The 7,207-nt window shown below is 39.9% G+C and overlaps 1 pseudogene; it reads left to right on the forward strand.

The window, feature by feature from the left end:
* Positions 1–4,648: 4,648 nt before the first annotated feature.
* On the forward strand, positions 4,649–5,439 carry LOC101357221 (40S ribosomal protein S3a-like; annotated as a pseudogene).
* The last annotated feature ends 1,768 nt before the right edge of the window (positions 5,440–7,207 follow it).

Below are 7,207 nucleotides of genomic sequence, written 5' to 3' on the forward strand. Positions count from 1 at the left end.
CCGACTACCTCCTCTTCTTTACCTTTTCATCAAATTCTATCAATTACATTTCACAAATAATTCCTCAAATCTGTAGCCTTGAGAAATATTCACTCTCACTGTCTTTGTCTTGGTTTGATTCAGGACTATGTAGGCTATGCATTACAAGTGTATAAAATACTTTAGATATCTGGGTAAGATATATGTGAAGATAAACCCCACAAAGATTTAGGGATCTATTACTTTAGCAACATTTTTTTGGGGGGGTTCATGGTTTGAAGCATGTTGAGATTTGCCTCTAAGGTGAAAGACAAGTTGCTGCATCTTGCATCAACTACCACGAAAAAAGAGGCACAGTGGTTGGTAGCCTTTTTTGGATTTCAGAGGCAACATCTATCATATTTGAGTATAGTACTTCAACCCATTTATAGAGTCACCCTTAAGGCTGCCAGTTACAAGTGAGGATTCTAGCAAGAGAAGGCTCCAAAGCAAGCTCGTGCTTCAGTATAAGCTGTCTTACCACTTTCGCTTATAAACCAGCAAATCTAAGAAAACCCAAAGTGTCTGTGACAAATAGGGATGCTGTATGGACTTTTTGGCATGCAGTAATAGGAGATTCACAGTGTGGTCTCTAAGAGTTTGGAGCAAATTTATGCCCACTCCTTCAGATAACTATTTTTCGTTTAAGACATAGTTTCTGATTTGCTACTGGGTTTTGGTAGAGACTGCACACCTAATCATGGGACATCAATTACCACGTGACAAAAACTTTACAAACATAAACTGGGTATTGTCTGACACCACCCCTCCTTCCTAGCCAAAAGCGTGGTGGTGCCCAGCAGTAATCTATCATCAAATGAGAATAGTATATAAGGCACCGGGCTTGAGCAGGTCCGGAAGACACAAGTAAGCTGCCTGAGTAGGTGATCCAGACTCCTTCAACACTGACTTCGGTTACATTGCCTCCTCTCCCTCAATCCATACCTGTGGCCTTCTGGGTGCTCCTTATTACCAGATGACTAAGGAAGAAAGCAAATTGAACTTGGTTTACAGATAGGTCTGAACAGTAAGATGGTAATACTCAAAAGTGGATAGTTGTAGAACTCTAGCTTAACTCAGGGGTTATACTGAAGAATAGTGGTAAAGAAACATCTTTCCAGTGGACATAACTTGAAGCAGTGCATTTGGTTGTCCAGTGTGACTGGAGAGAGGGCTAGATGTGTGAATCCACACTGATTCATAGCCAGTTGTTAATGGTTTGGCTGGATGGTCAGGAACTTGGAAAGAGTGTGATTGGAAGATTGGTACTAAGGAAGTCTGGGGAAAATATATGTGAATGGACCTCTCAGAATAGTCACAGACAGTGAAGATAATGGTGCCTCATATGAATGGCCACCAAGGGACACCCACTGCAGTGGAGGCTTTTAATAATCAGGTGGACAAAATGATGTGCTCTGTGGATATCAGTCAGCCTCTTTCCCCAGCCATCCCAGTGCTTCCTCAAAGGACCCATGAACAAAGTGATTATGGTGGTAGGGATAGAGCTATGTATGGGTTCAACAACATGGGCTTCCTCTTACTAAGGCGGGACTGGAAAATGCTACTGCTGAGTGCCCAATCAGTCAATAGCAGAGACCAGCATTGAGTCCTTGCTATAGCACCATCTCTAGGAGATCAGTCAGCCACCTGGTGATAGGCTGATTATATTGGACCTCTTCCAACAGAAAGGGAGCAAAGATTCATCCTCACTGGAATACACATGTACTCTGATACGGATTTGCTTTCCTTGCCTGTAATACTTCAGCTAGAACAAGGGGACTTCTTAGACTCAATGCACAGCCCGTGGACTCAAAGACTGCCTTATCTACCATCATGGCATTCCCCATAACATCAGAAGATCCAGGACTTATAAATGGGAAATGTGATATTATATTTCAGTGGGAAAAGGATGAGTTGATTTGATAAAAGTTGCTAGAATATGTGGCAATCCATCCAAGAAAACAATGTTGGACTTTTACCCCACATTATGTACAAAAGCAAAATCCATAAAATGTAAAGAACTAAATACAGACAAAACTTAGAACAGTTTTAGGGTAGTATATGTATAACCTTGGAAACCTGGTGGCGTAGTTGTTAAGTGCTACGGCTGCTAACCAAAAGGTCTGCCGTTCAAATCCACCAGGCACTCCTTGGAGACTCTACAGGGCAGTTCTACTCTGTCCTATAGGCTCACTCTGAGTCGGAATTGACTCGATGGCAATGGGTTTGGTTTTTTGGTTATACGTACAACCTTGGAGTGGGTGAAATATTCTTAAACGTGGTATGAAATCCAGAGTTTGTATGTGAAAAAGAAACATTTGGCTATATAACAATTTAACATTTTTTTGTATGGTAAAAGACACCATAAACAAAATTAGAAAAATGATGGAGTTGGAAAAAATATGTGCAACACATATGATTTATAATATACAAAGAGTTCCTATAAATCAATTCCCAAAACAAACAACCCAATAGAAAAATGGACAAAAAAATGTGAAAAGAAAATTTATAGAAGAATATAACGAAACGATCGACAAACATGATCGATAACCTTACTAGGTAGTAAAGAAAATTAAAATTAAAGCAACTATGTAATAACGTTATTAATGTTCCCCATAATCTTCTCTCCCTTTCCTAAATTAGAAGGAATCTAAAACTAATAGCCTGGTTTCTACCTTTTTATACTTTCTCTGTGCTCAAAAATATATGCAAAATAGGATTACAAATACATAGAGTTTTGAATTGTATATGTAGAATTTGTTGAGACTGTATCCTTTGCTGTGTATATTTTCACAAAAAATTAAATTAAAAAAAAGTACGGTGCGAATGCAAGTATAAAAGATTAGAATACTGTTGTCTGTTTTACTTTTTAAATGCATCTAGATATTAGTATTTTAGTAGCTAAAAAGCAGAGTTAATTTTCTTATTGACATTCTTCTATTCACCAAAGTAGGTAATATAAATTGCACAAACACAAAGTTTCTCTCCTGTGAGATTCAATAAAGCCACTTTTAGTTCGTTTGGGGGAAAAAATGTAGTCTATAAACATGTTAATCTTTCCTAAATTAGCTATCATGCAAAAAAAAAAAAAAAAAGTTGCTGAGCACCAATGTATTGGAACTAAAATGCTCTTTGAAATCAGAAAGACCTATATTTGAATCCCGAAACTTCCACTTACTAGTTTTGTAACCAAGAATAATACCTACATTATCATGTACAGAGACTTGAGAAAGATGATTGAGAATGCTCCAACTCTCCTTACACCCCTGGACCTTGCCTATCACACCCAACTGTATTTATCCTTTCTTAGCTAATTCCTCCAATGGAGGGCAAGTTGCTAATCTTGATCAGAGCCCTTGACTAATCAGGGTCCAGGATGTTATTTGGCCACATTTTGTTAGTGGACAGAGACACTGCATGCCAACATGTCAGTGCCTTGTATGGTAACTGTTTTGCTCTTTGGCACTCATGAGAGGTAGACTCTCCTCTACCTCTTCTCTTTCATGTATGTGGTGAAAGAAGTCTAAGATGGCCCCCAATGGTATCCTCCTCCTGATATTCACGCCAATGCATAATCTCATCTCCTTGAGGGTGGGCTAGACCTGGTGACTTGTTTATTATTTTTTTAGCAGCTTTATTGAGATATAATTTACACACCATACAATTAACCATATAAAGTATGCAATTCAATGGTTTTTAGTATATCCAAAGATATGTGTAACCATCTCCACAGTTAATTTTAGAACATTTTGATCACCTCAAAAAGAAACCATGTACCCTTTAGCTATCAACCTTCTATCTCCGGAGGAATGAGAGGGTGGCCTCCCTTTTCCCAGACCTCCCCATCATGTGGGCAGAAAAGCCGTGCTAATGTTAACACCTGAGTTTGTTGGCTCACAGTTGTCATTTACATGACTGCAGCATTTCCAGTGTCCCTCAGTTAGCTCTGGTATGTATGAGGTGTGTCTCAGACCAGGTTGGCTGTTGCCTCCTCAGAGATCCCCAGCCCTCAAGCCACTTGACAGCAGTGTCTCACCACTGCAGCTGCCGCTGGGCCTGCTCACCAAGAGCAGCGACTCCCCCCAGTTTAGGTTGCTGCTTCCTAGGTTCCCAAAGCTGCAAAGCCTTTTAGATGCCATCACTGCTGTCTGTGTACCCTTCCCTGTTAGATCCACACTGCATTCCAAGTGGAAATTTCCAACCCAGATCTACCCTGGCTGTGGCTCCGAGGCCCACCAGCAACAATGCTTGTGCCCCAAGCCTCATGCTTCTCCTCATGGAAACAACTCCTCATGGTCCTCTCTCCTATAGTAGTCTCTCCCTCTTGGACTTACAACTTCTTCCTCACATACTGGCCATTCCCTGCAAGCACTTCAACTGGTACAAAGCATGCCGGGAGGTTACTGCCCCACCAGTTTGTTAGATACAACCAGATTCTGAATACCTGTCATAGGGTATCAGATACACTGGGAGCATCCTATTACAGTAATTCTGGGAAATGGAACTTTTCTTCAGGGCAAGGATTTCCTAACTATTTGTGAGTTGGAATGGCATTTTTCCTCCTGCAGCCATATTATTACTGGTACAAGAAGTATATATGGGTGAGCCTTTTGGCTCCCTGAGCAGCACCATGGAGGTCGGCAAGAGCAAACACCTTACAAAGGGTGGCAAAAAAAGGAGCCAAGAAGAAAGTGGTTCATCCATTTTCTAAGAAAGTTTGGTATGATGTGAAAGTACCAGCTGTGTTCAATATAAGAAATACTGGAAAAACACTAGTCACAAGGACTCAAGGAAACAAAATTCCATCTGATGGCCTCAAGGGTTGCGTTTTTGAAGTGAGCCTTGCTGACCTGCAGAATGATGAAGTTTCATTTAGAAAAATCAAGCTAAATTATTGAGGAGGTTCAGGGCAAAAACTTCCTGACCGGCTTCCATGGCATGGATCTTACCCATGACAAATGTGTTCCATGGACAAAAAATGGCAGACTATAATTGAAGTTCATGTTGATGTCAAGACTACCAATGGTTATTTGCTTTGTCTATTTCATGTTGGTTTTACTAAAAAACATAATCAGATTTGTAAGTCCTCTTATGCTAGCACCAATAGGTCTGCCAAATCTGGAAGAAAATAATGTAACTCATGACCCAAGAAGTGCAAACAAAGGACTTGAAAGAAGTGGTCAATAAATTGATTCCAGACAGCAGTGGGAAAGACATAGAGAAATCTTACCTATCTATTTATCCTCTCCGTGATGTGTTCGTTAGAAAAGAAAAATGCTGAAGAAGCTCATGTTTGAATTGAGAAAACTCATGGAGCTTCATGGTGAAGGTACTAGTTCTGGAAAAGATACTGAAGATGAGATGGGTGCTAACGTTGAACAAGCTGATGGCTATAAGCCACCAGTTCAAGAATCTGTTTAAAATTCAGACTTTTAATGGTGACAAATAAAAGACCTTATGGGGGGGTGGTGGAGTATGTACAGGTAAACAGGACTCAAATTTTTGAACGAGTTGTGTGTGAGCGTGTATGTGTGTGTGCATGTTAGATGTTGATCCTTATGTACCTTTAGTGCAAGATTACAGTGGTAGCTTCTACCAGCTTCATTCTTTTCCCTTCTGAAAATTTCAGCAAATCTGAGGGTCAAGGTTGGGAGTAGATCATGGTGGGGTGGCTAAGAACAGTAATCAGTTTCCAGAGCACCTGGATGGAGCTTTGGAATTTGCCTTTAAGGAGATTCTATGCTAGACATGGAAGCTGTGTTAGGGGACAGCTTCCAATCAGAAGAAAATTCAGTGATCAGGTAAGCAAATAACTATAGTTGGACAAATAACTATGTCAGCAAGATGTCCAGATACTTAACTGAAAATTTGTTAATTTTTTCCCCTTGTCTTCTAAATACATCTAAACCTTTCCCTTCAACTTTTCTAGGAGGCAGTTTTTCTATTCTCACAATGAGCCAACTCAATTAAAAAATTAATGAATGAGTCTGCGTGAAGAGGCGGAAGGCAAGAACAGTGAACAAGGGTTGAGAGACCATGGCTACAGGTTTTGCTGCTAAGTATTTGCGGGACGTAGTGCAAGTTAGGTTTTCTGTGTCTCAATTTTCTCACCATTAAAATAAGGATTAAATTAGATGTTCTTTAAGGCAACTTCCAAAGAGAATATTCTCTGACTATCGATACTGTCTCCCTCCCCTTTTCCCTCCCTCTCCTATTTCCCTCCTCTTGCCCTCATTCGCCTTCCTTTCTCCCTTACTCTTCTTTTTCCTTTTCTCCTATGCCTGTTGTTTTTATTCCCAGACCTTCACACAGGCTCTTTTATTTTCAGCACAAGGCAATTTGGGCCAGCGAGTGTGATGCAAATAAAGTTAGACAGGATTTTGGTTCTGACTGAAAAAGAATTGCTCCACTTGAATTAAAAAAAAACCCAGTCCCTCTAAACTGATTCTATTCAAAGTTTCTTGGCTTCTGAATTTAAAGAACAAGTTGTTCTTGTGGGAGGTTAATTATAAAAAGTTCTGTTCACCCCCTCACCATTAGTAACTGACATATTCAAAACCAGTCCCCAGAAATGTGCCAACTTGGAACTGACTCTTAAAGTGAGGATTCCCCCCTCCACTACTAGATCAGTGAGCCCAAATTTAAAAATGATCTATTAAGTCAAATCTATCTGATGATATGAGTCAAGAATTCTCAGAAACTTCTAGTATTTCCTGGCATACACATACATACAAAGCTTTGATCACTGCTATCAAAACAGGCTAGAATTAGCAACTCACACTTTCTAAATGGTTCTCTCTCGCTTATGGAAACCAGTGGTGGTGATGAGGTGGTGAAATTGTGAAGAATAGGAAAAGCCACAAAATTATGAAGCATCTTGAGCTTCCTAGTATAAGCCAGTGGGAGAATAGGATTCAACTGATTTGAGAGAATGACATAATATGAACAAGTGATGGGAATAAAACATAACTCTTCCCTTTTTTCACCATTTTTTTATCAAGAACATGGAATAATCAAGTTGGAACAAGTCGAATAAACAATACTTTAATGCCTGAAGCCCAAGATAAAAAACCCAAAATCCCTTGCCGTTGAGTCCAACTCATAGCGACTCTATAGGACAGAGTAGAACTGCCCCCATAGGGTTTCCAAGGCTGAAATCTTTACAGAAACAGACTGCCACATCTTTCTC

This window comes from Trichechus manatus, unplaced genomic scaffold (genome assembly GCF_000243295.1).
Source record: "Trichechus manatus latirostris isolate Lorelei unplaced genomic scaffold, TriManLat1.0 scaffold00063, whole genome shotgun sequence".
In the NCBI taxonomy this organism is placed as follows: Eukaryota; Metazoa; Chordata; class Mammalia; order Sirenia; family Trichechidae; genus Trichechus; species Trichechus manatus.